We start from the raw sequence: 21,604 nt of genomic DNA, 5'->3' as shown, positions 1-21,604 counted from the left end.
ATAGCAGTATTTCAAAATTGTAAAAAGTTCTGCATATATTTAGCACCCTTTGGTAGAGAAAAGTACTGGGTATATCAGTAATGAAAATGACTAAATAAGCTGTACCTCCATTTTATTGATAATAAGGACTAAAATAATACATTTATGATTTGCTTTCATCTTATGACAACTTTCACTATTCACTTTTGTGATCTTAACATTTTTAGGCGGTCGGCTAAAAAAATTTCGCCCGCCTAGCCGTAACAGTTTGTAGCTGTTACCGATGTATATTAAGTGTATAATAAATGTATAATAAGTGCATTATATCTATCTACTGATTATACCGTGATTACAGACTGCATATTGACTAATATTTATAAAAATAAATACTAGGATTATTTTTTATTGTCGGCTTGTTAGACGACCGCATCTCTTCTACCTTTGTTTTTCTAATATAAGCTTATTTTTGATTGGTCTCCCCACCTTTAAAAAAAAAAATTAAAAGGAAAAAAAAGGGAGAGGAAAATGACATAGCGTTGATTCGGTCAAATCTATCTATCAACTTATAAAGGTGTTTTTGAAAGAGTCAACTGTTTTGTTCCTCTTGGAAGTGACTAATTACTATATCCACATGATAAGAAATTAAACTATTCGAAAAAGATTTGAGGAGTAGATTTTCCTTGTAAGTGGGGTATTCCCAATAATAGTGATGACTAAAACTTTATAAAAAATAAATGGAAAAAATATTTTGTGATCAGCCATACACTTGGGTACCAAAAATCCACTTATATTGAATGGCTTTTAATCATTTGTATTTTGACACTTCTAGACGCATAATGAAATTGAGGATGACTTTGCAAGTTCTAGGCAAGAATCCTACTTATAGAATACAGCCTACTTTTTGTTTCGCTCTTTATTCATAGGGTATTCATTTTTCCTTCTTTTTCTAGGAAAACCTTTACCTATTCATTCATTTGATAATGATATTGTTCTATTGGTGAAATTAATTAAGTATTTATTTTTATTAATATGGAAAGTGAGGAATTTAATTAGGTAATGTTGTCTTCAAAGTTCAAACCCGTAACATTTCAAGTTAAATCATAAATTCTTGGCTACTATATGTCGTTGTAGAAGACATGTATTACCGTGCAATATTTCCGAGGATGTATTTGCTGAGGCACCTAATTTGATAACATTGTGTTAAAACACAGGAAATCACACCTAATGACCTTGAATATGATTGGTCTTGAACTTTTGAATCCGTCCCCTCGCTTGTCCCATGATCAAACCTTCAAAGTCAAAAGTCAAAAATGTTATCCATGCAACAAAACTTGAAGTTTTGGCCGCAAGGCAAACTGGATAAAAATTTGGAAAAATTACATAAAATGCCCGCTTTAGATAAATTATTTACACATAACTACCCCTTCACAAGTTAATTTCGATAGTACCCCTCAGCCAAAAAAAAAAAAAAAAAAAAAAAAAAATTTACCCGACGTACGCATGTGCCGTAGCTGGCACCAACTGGCTTTTGCTGCCTGTCCATTTTGTTTTCTTTAATAGTTTTGTCTTTTTCTTCTCTTCATTTCCTTTTCCCTTTTTAGTTCATCTTCTCTTTTTTTTTTTTTTGGGTTCTCCATCTTTGTCTTTTCTCCTTTTTTAAAAAAAATAAAAATATTAACTAAATATTTTAGATTAATTAAAATATAAGAAAAGTAAATAATTAAAGTACACCATAAATAATTAAAAATTAAAAAAAAACCCAACTTATTTTTAAAATTTAAATTAATAAATAATATATTTTTAAATTTTTTATCTCATATGGAAATGAAAACTAAACTTATATAAAACATATGACTCAATCTTTTTTTATAAAATTTAACTTGATAAAATGATTTAAAAATTAAAATACCAAAATAAGCTTAAAGTCAATTAGTTGTATTTTCGTATAATTTTTTTATTAAGGAATGAATCAATCCTTTATGATACCTTCTCGCATATACAATGTATACCATTTGGGTATCATAGAGGGTCGAGAATTGGTTTTTTTCAAGAATGAATTAGTCTCTATAGTACCCTGTTACTATATCATATATATCATGTAAGTATTAGACGACTAACCTCTTTTTTAAGGAATGAATCAGCCTTTTATGATATCTTGGCAGTATATGATACATCATATGGGTCAGTCATTCATGATACCATCTCAGTGTATGGTATATACCATGATGATATCATGCAAGACAGTTGACACAGATGAAGGACTCAAGAAGTCCTTCATAATACCATCTCAGTATATTTTTATACCATGATGGTATCATGGAGGATTGATGACTGTTTCATTCAAAGACTTCAACAATCCTTCATGATACCATCTCAGTATATGGTATATACCATGATGGTATCATGCAAGACTGATGACATAGGTGAAGGACTCAAGAAGTCATCCATAATACCATCTCAGTATATTTTTATACCATCATGGTATCATGGAGGATTGGGGACTGTTTCATTCAAGGACTTCAGCAATCCTTCATGATACCATCTCAGTATATGGTATATACCACGATGGTGTCATGCAAGACTGCTGACACAGGTGAAGGACTCAAGAAGTCCTCCACAACACCATCTCAGTATATTTTTATACCATGATGATATCATGGAGTATTGGGGACTGTTTCATTCAAGGACTTCAACAAACTTTCATGATACCATCTGAGTATATGGTATATACCATGATGGTATCACGTAGGACTGTTGAAGAGTGTCTCATTGAAGGACTGCAACAATCCTTCATGATACCATCTCAGTATATAGTATATACCATGATAGTATCATGGAGGACCGATGAGTGCTTCATTCAAGGACTTCAACAGTCTTATGTGATACCATAATGATATACAAAAGGCCAAACCCATCGATAGACACCTGTGGTTGTCTGGTTCTTTCACTTGAATACCACAACTAAATCTTGTTTCATTTAGACACCTGAGGTAGGGCCCGGCTATGTCATTTAAATATTTTTTGCTGACTTGGCAACTCACGTGATTTCCACACCTAACTAGCACGCGAAGAGCTCAAAAAATAATTTTTTTTTTTAGTCCTTTTTATTCCTTCTTCTTTTTTATTCTTTTTCTCTTTCTTCTCCATTTAACAAACCTTCCACCATTGCTATCTTGTTCAACGGAAAAAAATCAAGACCGCCACCACTCTCTCTCTCCCTAAGCGTTTACAGGACAAGAAAGATGATTTTTCTTTGGATCAATCTATCTAATAAACAAAAGAAAAATAAAATTCCCAAAACGATTAAAAAAAAAAAAATTGACATTATTGGAGTCTTTAGAAAGCTTGAAGGTTTAAAATAGGTTAATTGATTTGATAATTGAGAAATTAATGTTGGATTATCTTTGGGTCTTCGTGGGGAATCTTTAGCTGAAGTTATAACAAATTTGGAGGAGTTTCTCTTGAAAATTTGGATTAAAATCATGATTGTACAAGAACAACATGAAGATGGTGAAGAACACCAAGAACAACTATTCATTTCAAAATTTTCGATGTGTCCTTTTTTTTTTCTTGGTTAATAATGTGTCCTTTTCTGATTGGGTGTAAATCAAGTTTTTCTTTTTCTTTTTGAGAGTATTACTTTTAATTTGTTATTAAATATTTTAAAAGTGGTTTCATTAAAATAAAAAGATACATGTCCTCATTTTATTCGTCATTTGCTACGTCAGCAGCGAGTGTATTGCACATACTTTGTAAATTTGGCTGATTCAGCGAAAAATGTCTAAATGGCACAGTCGGACCCTACCTTAGGTGTCTAAATGAAATAAGGTTTGTTGAGGTATTCAAGTGAAAGAACCAGACGACCACAAGTGTCTATTGATGGGTTTGGCCTATACAAAACATACCACATTGGTAGCATAGAGGATTGAGAACTGCCTTTCCTTTTTGTTGCATTTGGCAAAACAAAGCATTTATACTAATAATATGTAAAAGTGCATTTTATTTCTATATCGTAATCATTTTATTTCGATACCGTAAGCATTATAAATATACTGCTATGGTATCATGTAGTGGTATATTTTGAAGGAATGATCTAATCTTCCATGATACCTTGTCAGTATATGATACATACCATGTGGGTATCATAGATGATTGAGTGTTTTTCTTAAAGGAATGACAGTCCCCTACGATACCCACATGGTATATTGATACTCTTTCAGCATATGATATACCATTTTGGTATCATAGAGGAGTTATATTTTTTGAAAAAATGATCTAATCTTCTATGATACCCTGTCAGTATATGATATATATCATGTGGGTATTATAATATACTGCAATAGTATACTTCAACTGCTACTGATTTGATATATTATATGGCAAAAGATGTCCCTATGATACCCCACACAGTATATTTATACTCAGTCACTATATGATATACCATTTGGGTATCACAGAGGGCTAAGTGCTATATCAGTTATCTTATATATATATATATAAAGAGCTAAAAGGTGTGTCGAGCAAGATAATAAAGAAAAAGCTAATTTATAAAAAATAAAAGAAATTTGAAAAGGAGAGATGAGAAAAAATTAATTTATAAAAAAATATATTTTCTATTAATTTAGGTTTTAATAAATAAACTAGTAATTTTAGTATTTTTCTTAATTACCTCTTGTTGTAATCTAATTATTATATTTTTATTAATCTAAAAATAGTTAGTTAGTATATTTATTTTTATCTTTTATTTTTATTTTTAAAAATTTAAACATAAAGACAAAAAGAAAAGATAAAATTAACAAAAGACAAAAAAGAAACGATAAAATTAACAAAAAAGATAAAGTACAAAAAAAGGTACAAAGAAGCTAAAAAAATAAAAGAGAAGAAGAAAACAAAAAACAACAAAGCAAAGTAATGTGCCTCTTGCACATCAAAGGACAAGCGCTGACATCACGATGATGTCCGAAAAGGAGAATGGGAAATGGGGTATGGCGGGTTAATATTTTAGGGGGCACAAAAAGTAATGGTGGTAGGGGCGAGTAAATATTTTGTTTTCATTGGGTATGGGTGATCTTTTAAAAGAATACCAATGTCCACTACAACAAAATAATTATCTTTTCATGCCTCTCTTACTTTCATACCTTCAAAATTATTTACCCTTTCTACACAATATAACTTTTGTGGGTAATTGTTGTTGACACCCAATTTTGTCCCTCCTTTATTTAATTTACTCGGTTTTTTTCTAAATTTTGATGAGTTAAATACTTTATTTTTCACCATTTTCATTGCTACTACTATTAATATCCCCTCGTTATTTTCAACATTATGAGCATTACTTTATCACAAATTTTAAATGTTTGTCATCGTTTCATTTTTGGGTTCGGACGTCAAATTAATTACAAGACAACACTTTGCTAAATCCTTATTTTCTACATATTAATTGTTAATTGTCTTCACATATCATATATTGTACTATTTATCAAATTAGAAGCCCAAGAATAATTAAATAGCGGAGGAAGGATCCACAATTTCCAGCCAAATTAATGGCCCAAAATACAAATACAGTATTATTTTCCTACCCAAATAAACAACCACATTTCAATACCCAACCCACATTCTCAACCCATATTTTCAGCCCACACCACAATACCCGGACCAGCCCATACCTTACCCGATCCAGCCCATACCCGTCATCGACCCGACCCGGTCCGGCCCAATCCTTTATTTTTTTACCCTAATCCCTCACTCTCCTTTCTTTCTTTTCCCTCACCCGCCTCCCTCTCTTTCTCCTCTCCTCTCTCTCCCACGCTCTCCTCCATCTCTTTTCTCTCGTCCCCCCACGCCCACGTTCCTCTCCGTTGTAACCTTGTTCCCACGCCGCCTTCCTCTCTCACACGCTCCTTCTCTCTTTTCTTAAACCCAATCACAAAACCCATAAAAGGATCGAATTCGGATGGAATAGGAGGGGGATTTTCAGAAAAAAGAGAAGGATTCAGTTTTTGAGAGACCCAACTATCTTCACACTTGATTTTTCCTTTTCCGGTGAACTTTAGCCGCGACCAACAATTACTCCATTTTCATTTTTTCGTTTGAAACTTTAATTACTCTAATCGGGTTCGGGTTCGGGTTCGGGTTCGTTCGAGTTCGAGCATAGATTCGAGACCTCGACGTCTCAATTCACTGCACTCGAAACAGGTGAACTTACCTCTCCTTTAGTTATTTCTGCGTTTACTGGTGGTTCTCATTTTTCTATGTATGTGTTAGAAGACGGCCATGTTAATTGCTAGTTTAGGATATATTTATGTGCGTTAATTCCTATCTTTGTTAGTTATGCTTAGTAGTAGTAGTCTAATATAATTCAATTCGTGCTTTATTGGGCATTTTTTGAATTATGTTCTTGGTAATAGTTTAATTAGTTTAATTTTGCGCTTTATTTACTCTTTCGGTGAGGTTATAAGGATATCAACATGTTTAGCATAGTCTTTGTGTTTTTTTCTTGTTTTAGTCAAATCGTGTGGATGAGTTAAATTGGCATAGCTTGGTTTCTTTTGTTTCATTTCTTTGCCTTAGTCAAGAAAATTATGTTAGTAATGAAAGTTAACCACATGCTTGCGTGTTTTGTCTATTGATATTTGACTCTTGTGCATAACAAATGCTACTAATGACTAGTTTTTTAATCTCAATATGGATTTTCCCTGTCGTCTAGCCAAGTGAATGAACATGTCTATGTATTCTGTTCAGCCTCAGCTGAGAACTATTAGCCTGTATTAGACTTATTTAAATCAGTTTAGACGACAACTTATATCTTAAAAAAAAAAAAAAAAAAAAAGACTCAGAGGCTTACTTAGTTAAACTAACACATTAATAACTTTGGTGACAGAAGGTGCTGGTTGTTAGGTTAGTCCTTGCCTAATTTAAGTTTGGTGTGCTTATGCTATTTCGTGGATAATCTGGTCCTCTGTATGATTGATTGAATAACCTTAGTACAGTCATTTAAGTATATAACTGTTTGCCCTCTTAATGAACTCATAAGAGTTTTTAAACTCAAAAAGCAAAGGTGCTATGTGTTTTCAAACTAAGTTTAAAGAGCAAGCGTGAAATGAAATTGAGGTAACATTTTAGGACTTAGCACTTATGCATCATGCCCGAAGCTGGTCATTTGCCTAGTTAATATGTGGTAACTGCCTTGGGTTGATTAAGGCTTAGTTTTCTGCTAACATGATCGTGTTTTAAGTCCATTATTGTTCTACATGCTTGGATCTGGAACATGCTATTAAGTTTATGGTTTCATGTGTTCAAATGCTGTGACCTGGGTCCTGTTTTACTCCTTGAACTCTGCATTACTGATTGTGATTTACCTCTCTCCCTGTTCTAGATATGTCATCATGTATCATTGATCGAATTTTGCATAACCCCTGCCCTTCAAACATCTTAACTTAACTTGCTTTTCTCTTGATTGCTATTGTTGCATACCCATTGCTACTACGTGCTATTATTTCCTTGTATCTCGGGTACGACATTCTTGCTTCTTTTGATTTGTTTCCTTGGGTGTTTTCTCCTCTCCTGCTTCTTGTCCTAGCTAAAACACTCTGTATGCTTGTTCTGCGTAATCACATGGCCTCTAAGGCACTTTATCTTGCTTAGTATAAAACACGTTTGGGGCGATTATGTTCCACATACTCATTTGACTTATCTTCGCATATCCTCTACGATCTTGTTTGTGGTATGATATACCTCGAAGTTTACATAGTATATGAGCCTTAGTATACATCGAGTGTATACAAGAACCGCATATCAATGTATACCTTTCAGGTATACCAGGCATACTCTGAATACTGTGCATATGTTAGTCATTATATATGTCTGAACTTTGCACATGTCTAATGCATAATAGATGTTATACTGTATGATTCAGTTGTGTTTAGTTGTTGCCTTGTTTATGCGTAGTAAGTGTGTGGTGGCTGAATTGTGTATACGTGAGGTATGCTTAAAATATACACAGAATATACAATCTGTGAAGTTGTTTGAATTCATATTTCGATGTTTAACATCATTCACTGCTCACTTCCTAATCCTTTTTTATTTTTATTTTGTATGCATGACTATCGAGCACGAGTCCCTCCGACTTTCTCCTTCTTTTTGCATGGCGTTGGGTAAAAGCCCAACACGACTCCTCTCGAGTCGGCCCCCGTATAGTAGCAACCAATCCGCAAGCCAAACGGAACTCCTCTAAATACGGGTCGAAGCCCAATAAGCATGACAACGGCAGCAACATACATAAATGGTTACCGGGCCGAAGCCCGATTGCAAACAAATTGCGGCGGTTAAATGGGCCAAGCCCATTTACATTATATCTACCCCTCTATTTTTTATTTCTGTGTGCATTTAACTGTGTATTGTATGCCTAGCATTTGTGCTTGTTAATTAAGATAAACTTTAGTAACATTAAGGGTTTTAGTTTAATAATGGGTGGTGAATTTCACAAATCACATTCACTTTCATTTTTAAAAAACTATTTATAGTATCTATAACTTTTTATTTGAGTAATGGATTTTCAAAATAGCATGGCTACATCTTTTGGCTAAGGGAATCATAATTTATGCCTACTATTTTAGAAGTTTAAAACGTCACAACTCTTACACTAACGTTAGCTTATTCTAAGAAATAAAAAAGCAAATTAGTTTCAATGGATAATCTTTTCACTTTAGTTTCTCTCCAACACTTGAAATACATATTTGTTTAAAATAACCTTCGTACAATATACGTTGAACTAATAGCCTTTCTATAAACTTTATTAAATAACTCTTTTAAATTTGTTAATCATTTTCTCCAAAACATAAACTTCACACATCCTGTTTCTTTTTGTTCATTTTTTTAACTAAACTCTTTTATGCAATTACTATTTTCTACCAATTTTACTTTAAACAACTTTATCAATACTCACAAAAATCATTTTTCTTTCTATAACATTACATCTACACTTAGCCTAATTAAATCTTAGTCCGGTCGGATTAACCATTATTAATGGAACTTAGAGGATGCCTAATACCTTCCCTCTAGGTTAGTTGAACCCTTACCCGGAATTTTGGTTTCGTAGACTTTAAAAAATAAATCAACTTTAGATAATAACTTTAATTACCTTAGGTGCCCTAATTCACCAAAAATAATTAGGTGGCGACTCTCGTACTTTAATTAACCCCGGAATTACCGGATGTTGTAAACTATTTTGACCTGGTTAAAATAGGGTATGTGACTTAGCGACTACGGGGAGTTATCTAGGTTCTAACCATAACAGACTTAGTTTTAATTAGGCTTGTGTGCTTGTTTTAATTTTTATTGACTGTTTTTACGTGCTATTAACTGCTTGTTTGATATAAACTGTTTAAATGTTCGCTTTGATAAGCGTCATTCCGTATCATTTCCTCCACTCGAAAAATTCACACATATTCACACACTTAAAACGGCTTCGCGGTTCGCGCCCGTGCACTACTAAATTACCCCTTTAGTTGGATTGATCTAGTGGATTTAGTCGATCGGCGGTGCGATCGACGGCCACGGACTTTCCACTCCCAAGTTGTCCACTGGGGGAACCTTGTGTCATAGGAAGCCAACTCTTAGTCGGCCTAAGATAGAGCTAAACCAACACCCGTTATTAGGGGCATACATTTCATGACCTAGGAGGTTTAATACCCTTGGTGTATTAAACCCATTAGACGACTTTACCCAAACGTCCAGCGGGTTCACGACCCCAAGTGACACCAATCATACTTTATGTGCATGTTTGAAGGATAACTGTGCCTAAACATGGACCATTTGCTTTAACTAATTAAACTTTAGGAGGGAGGGAATGACTAACGTTTCTATGACAGGTATGGATTTACATTGGAGTACAACAAGTGACGAAGACCAAGGACATCGCAAAATAGAGCTGTACACTTAGACATAGGAAACTGTATTTACTTTACTTAGATTAGGAAACATTTTATGTTGTACTCATTTGACATTACATTACTTTTTGTACTTTATTTTGGGAAATAGAATTCGTTTAATTAATCAAAAGCAATGGAATGACATATTATGGCACACTTTACCCTTCAAACAAACGTTAGGCCTACCCCTGGCACAAAGAGGTCACATGCATAATAGGACGCGTTATTATTGTTTGATATAATCGTTTACATTTGTTCGACAACTTGTTTGACTTTGTTTGATGAATTATTTGCTACATGACTTGCTTGACTCTACGTGATCATGACTTTGTGAGACTAACATCATCTACACTTTATGTTTCTTATTTTTATTCCCAAAAAAAGAGAGTTGATTCGTGTTGATATTCGATGGCCGACCATCCTCACCTCACAAGGTCAAAGACATCCTCATTACCTCAACGTAGCTGGGCTGTTCAAGGAGATGAAATTATTTTGTCTGATCCGGCTGCCTCTATTTCAACTGGTTTGGAAAACATTGTGATCTCTAACGATTCTCCCGAGACTTCCGAACATAACTACTATCCAACATGATGAACATATCGCCCGCTTGACTCAAGAGATTGAGAATCTACGTGGAGAACTAAGTCGGGTTAGGGACTTGACCAATTTATCCCTCACACTCCAAAGTCCATCCACTGAACCTAGAAATGACGCACCATCGCTCGAATCCCCAGTTCCTGAACATTTTCCTCCACAAAACAATGCACCTACCAACGATAACTCATTACCAAGCACCCTCGCAAATCCATCGCCCGTTTACACTCCTCCACAAAGTCAACCACCCACCTACACTACTTATGCTACTCCTAATCCACCACCCGTCAACCCACCAAATCAATCACTAGTTCACACTCCTTATATTCCTTTACCTACCAACATTAATCCACCACCTACAACTACTCCTCTAAACCCACCAAACCAACTACCTACAAACACCCTTACAACACACTACATCCAGTCCAAAACACTCCTACTGTCCAAACTTATCCAACCCAACACATACAAAGGGCACATTTTGCCACTCCTAACACGCACTATGTTCCTCCGGTATATGCAGCGGAAACACAAGCATACACCAACCCAGTAACGGTCAGGTTCCAGCCCGAAGTAGATCAATACGAGGAAATGGAAAAAGAGGCAAAAGCAAGGGCAGACGACATGTTGCTAAAAGAGATCCACAGTCTCAAAGAAGCAATGAGAAATCTTCAAGTTGCTAGGGGAACTAAGAGTGTCGAATACGAGGATCTATGCGTTCAGCCTGATGTTGACCTACCTGTGGGTTACAAACCGCCGAAGTTTGATACTTTCAATGGAACTGGCGATCCCCATACACACTTAAGGGCTTACTGCGACAAATTGGTTGGAGTAGGTAGAGACCAGAACATAAGGATGAAACTATTCATCAGGAGCTTATCTGGTGAGGCCCTTAATTGGTATACACAACAGGACGTTCGTAAATGGCATGGTTGGAGTGACATGGCCCAAGACTTTATGGACCGATTCAGTTTCAACACCGATATCACACCAGATAGAGTCTACATGACCAAATTAACCAAGAAATCGAATGAGTCATTCCGCGAGTATGCACTACGTTGGAGGTCAGAAGCAGCCAGGGTTCAACCCCCGATGAATGATAGAGAAATGACTGCTACTTTCATTGAATGCCGGTGGCATATTTTATGAGAAAATGATAGGTATGATGGGACAAAAATTCACGAAGTTGTCGAATGGGAGAAGCTTTGGAAGAGTAGGAATGAAATCGGAAAAAAATTCGGGATCTTACCGCTTTGCAAGCCGCAAGCAAAGCTATTCAATACGGTTCTATTGGCGGGCTTAAAAGGAAGAAAGAAGATGTCGGCCGCAGTCATGAACACCCAAGGCATAAGCCGAGCCAAGCCATTCCCTACTTTAACCATCCACAACCACCTTTCTACCCTTACCACTACGCTGAACCCTATCAAACTCCACTATCTCCTTACCCAGTCTACAACACCCAAGCAAACTACTACCAACCCCGAGCACCTCCACATCAAAACCCACGTCCATATCAATCTGTTCAAGCTCCCACTCACCAAAATCGACCACACACCGCACCCAAAACTCGTCCAAACACTGACATAAAAAACACCCGTAATTACACCCGCTTCGCTGAACCCTTGGCTCAGCTGTTCGAAAGACTGAAAGCAGCAGGCGTGGTACAACCAATTGAAGGGAGAATTCCCGATCCTATTCCAAAATGGTTTGATGGTTCCAAACGTTGTGCATATCATTCTGGAGTTGCTGGGCACGCCACTGAGGATTGCTATGGACTCAAAAACAAAATTGAAGCCCTGATCAAGGAAGGAGCGATCCAACTCACTGGGGCTCGGCCTAATGTGGACAACAACCCTCTACCTACTCATGAAAACGCCAATGTGAACATGATCTCTGTCGAGGAAAATGAAGATGTGAAAGAAGCCATCATGTCATCAACTTTTGCGGCTCCCGCGGGAACAATTCAAAAACAAGCACCAACGAAGATTGCTACTACAACTACTCACAGCACCGAGACACCAACCATCTAGGGTGCCGAATCAGGAGAAACTCTGAAGAATTGGACTTGTACTCCATTCCTGGTTCGCCGGGAGCCTCGGTAGTTTTCGACTGTAGTGAACTCTTTTTGTGATAGCACAGTTTTAAATTAGGGCTTGAATCATGCCCAAAACTTTTGTTTGCTTTGCTTCATCTTTTGGAAGCTTATGAATGCATTTCTGATTTTTCTTAGTTATCTCTTACTGTTATTTCCTACTTTATTTATCAAACCTGCCAACTCTATGATTGTGACATAAAACGAACCAATAGACAACATACATCTCGAGAGAATAACAAAGAGATTAGAAGACAAGATTCCATTTGAAAAAAAATACAAATAGCCAATAGGTGATGACATAAGCCTGAGAGCTAGCAATTCAAGAAGAAATCAAAATACGACATTAGGTTAGACAACCTAGTTGCAACCTTTCCTTAATACACCGTACGAACTACGCTGACCTGATTCCCGTGGTGGGATACGTAGGCAGCCCACATAGGGTTCGGTTGCATTACAACAAAAGATCCAAAACCCTTAGCACCTAAGAATAACTATACATGGCCCGATTCCCTCGGCGGGATTCGTAGACTAACAACATACAGGTCAAACACATTTAGGTAGAAAGCCAACAAACCTTTAGCCATTTATATAACAGAACTACGCCGACCTGATTCCCTTGGCGGGATACGTAGGCAATCCACATCGGGTTCGGTCCCTTTATTAGAAAATTTCAAACCATTTCCACGTGTCGCTACGAACTACGTTCTGACCTGATTTCTTTGGCAGGATACGTAGGCAACCTATACAAGGTTCGGTCACACCGCAACATAAGTTTAGTACACCCTTTTCCGAGCCAAAAGGCGGGGCATATTTTGAAAGATTAGACAAGAACAGAGTTAGACATCGACAAGATTAAGGCTACCGGACAGAAATAGTATAGACAAATGACTTATTAATTGTGTCACGATCCGAGGTTGGCAGAAATATTTTACAACTTATATACATATATTTACATATATATCTTTCCTTACATACATCCATTTGCATATATGTTTTTACAACTTATATACATATAGTTACGTTTCCTTATACATATACTTACATACCTACCTTTCAAATGAAATACTTTCTTTCAATTGTTTCACTACCGTTCATCTACCGAGACTTGAACGGAGATCACAAGATCCAAACAAACAAGACGAATGGAGTGCCAACAACGTCAAGCTTCGAGTCAACACGAATCAACTTCCCCTCCCAAACTAAGAATTTTTCTTTGAGTGCAGGAACCTAAAATCGCGAGATCAACAGTCAAGTCCATCAATCATGGCCGAGAAGCCTCGCCTTAAAAGCCAAACGGCTTTACTTCCAACTTTATCTCTACTTTCATTCTTTATTACAATAACTTTATGACTTTATTAACAATTATACCTGTTTTGTAGGTTACCGAGATTGAAGATGAATTAAATCAGGATTACGTGTCGCTAGTTTGGCTTATCACGATACCGTCAACATCATCAGCCAAACGGCTATACTATTACTTTTTCTCTACTTTATCATTTATTTTACCAATTTTAATCTTTTACAGGAATCTACATTCTTATCATTCACTTTACCTACTTTAACCACTTTACCCTGAACTTTGCAGGAATCAACATTAAGTCTCCGAAGACAACCGGAGGGATCATCATTAAGTCTCCGAAGACAACCGGGGGCATCATTCGGCTACACAGCCTCACATGCATAAGCCAGACGGCTACACTATAACTTTACTCTCTACTTTATCATTCACTTTACCTACTTTAACCACTTTACCCTGAACTTTGCAGGAATCAACATGAAGTCTCCGAAGACAACCGGAGGAATCAACATGAAGTCTCCGAAGACAACCGGAGGAATCAAATCAACATTAAGTCTCGAAGACAACCGGGGATCATCATTACGTCTCCGAAGACAACCGGGGCCATCATTCGGCTACACAGCCTCACATGCGGCTACACTATAACTTTACTCTCTACTTTATCATTCACTTTACCTACTTTAACCACTTTACCTTGAATTTTGCAGGAATCAACATTAAGTCTCCGAAGACAACCGGAGAGATCATCATCAAGTCTCCGAAGACAACCGGGGGCATCAGCCTCACATGAATCAACATTAAGTCTCCGAAAACAACCGGAGGGATCATCATCAAGTCTCCGAAGACAACCGGGGGCATCATTCGGCTACACGGGCCTCACATGCATAAGCCAGACGGCTACGCTATGACCTTACTCTCTACTTTATCATTCACTTTACCAGCTTTAACAACTTTACCTTGAACTTTACAGGAATTATCATCAAGGCTCCGAAGACAACCGGAGATATCATCGAGTCCCGGAAGACAGCCGGAGGCCTTATTATCATTGAAGTCTTCAAATACAACTGGAGATATTCAGCATAAACATCGCGCATTCATTCAAGTCCCTGAAGACAACCAGAGACGACATTTGGCCACACTGCCTCATTATAAGCCACACGGCTTCATCCTCATTCTCACACTCATATTTACTATCATGTTACACTCTTTATAATTTTATACTTTCCACTTTATTACTAATTTTGACATGAATTTCGGTCTTTGACGAAAGTACAACCTACAGAGACATAGCACAACGTGGAACTTTATCTTACGCGTTGAACCGGGGGCAAATTTGTCAAGAGGAATATCAAACTCACAAGCAAAGGTCACGGATCTACTCTCGAACTCAACTCCGCCTACGTCCACAAACACGTGCCACGTAGGTCAATTTTTCTTTCATATTCCCTACTAATACTCTATTTCAATCAACTCTTTTCACAATCTTACATTCCTTTCTACACCCCCAACGTCTCCATAATTCAACACTGGGGCATTTTGGAGAATTTACATCGTGTCTAGTAGAGTCCTACTTATGGGTGTGTTGTGCACCACATTTATAATTAGGAAGCTATAAACATATGTTCCATTCTCGAACATTCTTGTCATCGTCTACAACCCCCGAGCTTATAAATCCACAAAAACTCTCGAACTACATGATTCTCTTTTGCAACCCGAGATATGTAGGCAACTCGAAATCGAGGTTCGGCCATAATTTTCCATAATTCCTTCGGTCCTCATAATATTTTCCACCAAATTCTCCTAAACCGTACTTTCTTACAAATTCATATTTGTTGGTCGAACAAAATTGGCTACTATGTCGTCAACTTCTTCGCCCGAAAACTCTTACATCATCTCCGGTCGAAGAGGGCATCCGTTGACACCCAATTTTGTCCCTCCTTTTTATTTAATTTATCGGGTTTTTTTCTAAATTTATTGACGAGTTAAATACTTTATTTTTCACTATTTTCATTGCTACTACTATTAATATCTACTTTTATTTTCAACATTATAGCATTACTTTATCACAAATTTTAAATGTTTGTCATCGTTTCATTTTAGGGTTCGGACGCGTCAAATTAATTACAAGACAACACTTTATTAAATCCTTATTTTCTACATATTAATTGTTATTATCTTCACATAATCATATATTGTACTATTTATCAAATTAGAAGCCCAAGAATAATTAAATAGCGGAGAAGGATCCACAATTTCAGCCAAATTAATGGCCCAAAATCACAATATTATTTTCCTACCCAAATAAACAACCCATTTCAAACCCAAACATTCTCCCACATTATTTTTTCTACCCACACCACAATCCTGTTTTTAAACATTTTTTCCAGCCCCCATATTTCCCATCATCGACCCTAAACCCTACCTCCAAATCCTTTATTTTTTACCCTAATCCCTCACTCTCTTTCTCTCTCTCTCTCTCACCCATTCCCCCCTCTCTTTCTCTACTCTCTCTCTTTCTCTCTCATCCCACGCTTTGCCCTTCCATTGTCCCCACGCCCACGTTCCTCCACTCCCACCTGTTCCCCCGCGCCCTCTCTCTCATACGCTCCATTTTTTCGCTTCAAAAGTAATCACAGGAATCTATAAAAAGATCCGAATCGAAAAAATGGGGAAACAAAAAAATTGAAGGAATCCGAGAGACCTAATCAACTTAGACTTCAACAGCAAAAACGATTTTCAAACAAAAAAAACAGATTTGAAAACAAAGAGGGGAACTGAAAAGTTATCATCAACAATTACCCTACATTTTCATTTTTCGTTAAAACTTTAATTACTTTAATCGGGTTTGGAGGGTTCTTCGAGTTCGAGCATAGATTCGAGACGTCGACATTTTTTCACGCACAAAAAAAACTTCGACACACTTATCGCTTATCGTCTTTAATTTCTGCTTGGGTTAAGAATTTAAGTTGGTTCTCATTGTCATGTAGTTAGTTATATATTTTCTTTGTTGTATCGTTTTTGATATATTTATGATAGAATATTAATTCCTAAAACGAATTTGAAAAGTTATGCTTAGTTTGGGAGTAGTCTAATATAATTCAATTCGTGACTAGAACCGATTTAGAGTCTGATATACACAGGATTATGTATACATTCGGTATACATAGATTTACATTAGTTGTATATCTTGCGGTATATACGCATTTCATGTTAGATTGTTGATATCAACATGTTTCATAGTCTATTTGTTCTAATTGTGTGTTTTAGTCAAATCGTTCTCTCTAGTTTAATTGGCATAGCTTGTTTTTATTATATGAATCCGAGTCAAGAGTATGTTAATGAAAGTTAACTTGATGCTCTCATTTGTCATTGTCTATTGTCATATTTGACATGCTTAATGTTAACAAAGTGCAATTTTTGATACACACACAGATTAGTTTTCCTCAAGTTTAGATGTGGCCAGTGCTGAGCATAAGCTTCAGGATATGCCATTAATCTCTTTTGTCCTTATTGTTTTTCTCATCTAGATATGACTGATGCCATAAGATAATTCAGTTTAACGACAACGTATATCTTAACCAAAAAAAAAAAATATTTTGAATTTTTACTTAGTATAAACTAACACATTAATAACTCCATTAAAATAACCAAGGTTCACCTAAGGTTGTTAGGTTAGTCCTTTTCCATACTTTAAGTTTGGTGTAATTAGTGCTTTGCTTGTGGTAGTCTATTAATAGTTTAGTATGACGATGATCTTTAATAACCTTAATACAGGAGTTAGTTTCAAGTAATAAGTGTAACGTATCATAAAATGCTCTCTATTGATCTTAAAAATCAAAGAAAGGTGCCTCACTATGTTTTCAAATAAGACTAAACAGCCCTGCCTAAAATGTGAAATGATTGAGGTAACTTTTGACTTATCGATAAGATCCTTTCTTGGTAATTGTTGGTGGTTTGTGCCTAGTTTAATTTAGTGTTTAACTTTTTTGCTTAAGCTTACTTAGGACTAAACATCTGAGTCTTATGCTTGCCCAAGTCCACTTATTGTTCTACATTTGATTTGGTGGACATGGATTGTTATGATTTTTCTTTGTGTTCAAATATTAATCACGGGTCCCTTTCTTACACTTGAACTCTGTTTTAGATTAGTATTAAGATCACCTCTCTCTAAAGGGTTGTGATATGAATGTAGCTTGATCCGGTTAACATGATATCCTAAAGATAGGTTATGCCCCTATTAGATTAATGATCTTCAACCATTTACATGCTAATGTGTTTTTTATTTGTGTACATGGAACTTGGTGTGTCTATCAACTTATCTTTGCAAATTTACAATTTTGTTTAATTTGTTATGCAAGGTGTGATTGATCCATCTCTGCATCTTCGTTCTTTTTCCTGGTTGGGCCAATTTGAGCCTTATTTGCTTCTGCTTTGTTGCACTTTTGGCTGCTATGCGTAGTTGTCGGTCGTGGTATTTTGAACTGAAGTTTTGGTTAGTTTAGAGGCCAAATGTCGTCACTCAAATTTATAACAAGCTTTGTAAAGTATGCATATACCTGAAGTTTACATAGTTTGAACTATTTTTAGTATACATTAGTTGATGGTTCAAAGGTGTTGTATTTTATATTTTTGTCTTCAAGCTTACATTGTTGGTATGTTAGTAATTATATATGGGCAAACTGTTTATCGTGATGTTCCTGTTGAAATAGATGTTATCATGATTCAAGATTTGCTTGCTTTATGGAATGCCTTGTTTTCTTATTAATTGTGGTCATTGATATATGTATACGTAGGTATTCTAAAATTTTAATTGATCATTGCTATTCCTATTTCATGTTTGCATTCATATGTGTTTAACATTATTTATGGGTTTTACTAATCCTTTTTTTTTTTTTATTTTTATGCATGATCACACACATCTCCATCTCCGCATTTGGCGTTGGGTAAAAGCCCGACATTATTCAACTCTCTCGAGTCGCCCAAATCAAAGTAACAAAAATCCGCAAGCCAAATAAAATTTGGGTCAAAGCCCAATAGCAAAAGAAAGAACATACATAAATGGCCGAAGCCCGCGAAACATGAATTTCAAGACAAATGGGTCTAACCAAATGGGCCAAGCCCATTTACTCTTTACTCTCTTCCTTATTTTTTTATTTTGTGTATTTAATTTGCTTTGTATGACTAACATTTTATTTTGCTTGTTAATTAAGATAAACTTTAGTAACATTAAGGGTTTTAGTTTAATAATGGGTAGTTAATTTCACAAATCACATTCACTTTCATTTTTAAAAAACTATTTATAGTATCTATAACATTTATTTGAGTAATGGATTTTCAAAATAGCATGGCTACATTTTTGGCTAAGGGAATCATAATTTATGCCTACTATTTTAGAGAGTTTAAAACGTCACAACTCTTACACTAACGTTAGCTTATTCTAAGAAATAAAAGCAAATTAGTTTCAATGGATAATCTTTTCACTTTAGTTTCTCTCCAACACTTGAAATACACATTTGTTTAAAATAACGTACAATATACGTTGAACTAATAGCCTTTCTATAAATTTTATTAAATAACAATTTTTTAAATTTGTTAATCATTTTCTCCAAAACATAAACTTCACACATCCGTTTCTTTTTGTTCATTTTTTTTATAATTAAACTCTTTTATGCAATTACTATTTTCTACCAATTTTACTTTAAACAACTTTATCAATACTCACAATAAAATCATTTTTCTTTCTATAACATACTACATCTACACTTAGCCTAATTAAATCTTAGTCCGGTCGGATTAACCATTATTAATGGAACTTAGAGGATGCCTAATACCTTCCCTCTAGGTTAGTTGAACCCTTACCCGAAATTTTGGTTTCGTAGACTTTAAAAAATAAATCAACTTTAGATAATAACTTTAATTACCTTAGGTGCCCTAATTCACCAAAAATAATTAGGTGGCGACTCTCGTACTTTAATTAACCCCGGAATTACCCGGATGTTGTAAACTATTTTGACCTGGTTAAAATAGGGTATGACAATTGTCTTTTTTTTTTTTTTCCTTTACTTCTTTTATTTGTCTAATTATTACCTTTTTTTCTTCTTTTCTCTCTTCTCCTTTTATTTTTTCTTGTTTTTTCTCCATTTTTGTTCACTATTTTTTTTTCATATTATATTATTCTTTTTTTTCCCACCATAATCTAATTCCATATTTAATTTTAGCTCCTTTCTTTTTATTTTTTTAATTCAATTTTTTTGTATTCTTTATTTCTTGTTCCTTTTTTTATTTCATTTAATTCTTTTTTTTTCTCCATAATCTAATTTCATTCACTTTTTTCATTTTTCTTTTATTTCTTTTCTTTTTCTTCATAATCTAATTTCATTCACTTTTTTCTTCTTTTTTAATTTTATTTTCAAATTAATTTTTCTTTACTTTTTTATGCTTTTCATAATCTAATTCTATACATCTTTAGGCTCCTTTATTTTGTTCTTTTTTCATTTTCTTTATATCAATAAAAAAGAGAACAGATCTAGTACATTTATTTATTATTTTATTTTTTCCCATATCCCAAAAATGGCTTATTCTAACATATAGTATACCATATCAGCGCCAGTTGAATATATTATTGTAGTATATTATGATACTCACATGGTATATATTTATACTGATAGAGCATCTAGACTGTGAATTTAATTCTTCAGTAATACCCCACAGTCCTTACTGGCAGGATATCATAGAGGACTGAGGAGTATTTTCGAAGGGATGAATCCGCGATCTAGATACTCTGTCAGTATAGATGTATACTATATAGGTATCATAGATGGCAGATTTATCCCTTACCAATCCTCTATGATGCCCACGTGGTATCAAATACTGAAAGTATATCATAAACGATAGATTTATTCCAACATTACTCTGTCCTTTATGATGCTCACATGGTATATATGATATACTCATAGAGTAGGGGCTTTTAATTAAAGGTGACAAAAAGGCTTGAAAATTGAGTTTGGGTAACTCTAGTTTTTTTAATTGAGTAGGGGTGATAAACGTTGGATTAGTTATCTTTTTAACACTTTGACCCCAAGCTTTATTTTTTACACTTTGCCCCCAAGTTTTTTTTTTTAACACTTTGACCCAACCCATATAAACCCTACAAAGCAAAAAAAAAAAAAAGAACGCGCCAATTTTTCCATTTGCCTGCGCCGTTTTCACCATTTTTGGCTCTCATTTTTTGCTTCGTTTCTTCTTCTTCTTGCTGCTTCTTCTTGCTTCTTCTTATTCTGCTGGTTTCTTCTTCTTCTTCGTCGTCCACTTGCTTTCTTCTTCTTCTTCTTCTTCTTCTTCTTCTTCTTCTTCGTCCGCCATTGTTTCTCAAGAAAGAAAAAAACAAGACCACCCGATTTTGTAATTTTTTGACTGGATTTCGTTCGTGTAGTACTGGGAATTACTTCATAAGTGTTTTCCTCTCATTCCATTGTTCTGCTTTCTTCTTCTTCTTCTTCTTCTTCTTCTTCTTCTTCTTCTTCTTCTTCTTCGTCCGCCATTGTTGCTCAAGAAAGAAAAAACGAGACCACCCGATTTTGTAATTTTTTGACTGGATTTTGTTTGTGTAGCACTGAGAATTACTTCATAAGTGTTTTCCACTCATTTGGTAAGTAAAACAATGTTGTTTTATTTCAATTTTTCATCTGCGTATAAATATACTGATTTTCCAAC

This window comes from Lycium ferocissimum, chromosome 5 (genome assembly GCF_029784015.1).
Source record: "Lycium ferocissimum isolate CSIRO_LF1 chromosome 5, AGI_CSIRO_Lferr_CH_V1, whole genome shotgun sequence".
Classification (NCBI taxonomy): domain Eukaryota; kingdom Viridiplantae; phylum Streptophyta; class Magnoliopsida; order Solanales; family Solanaceae; genus Lycium; species Lycium ferocissimum.
This window is presented reverse-complemented; position numbering follows the sequence as displayed.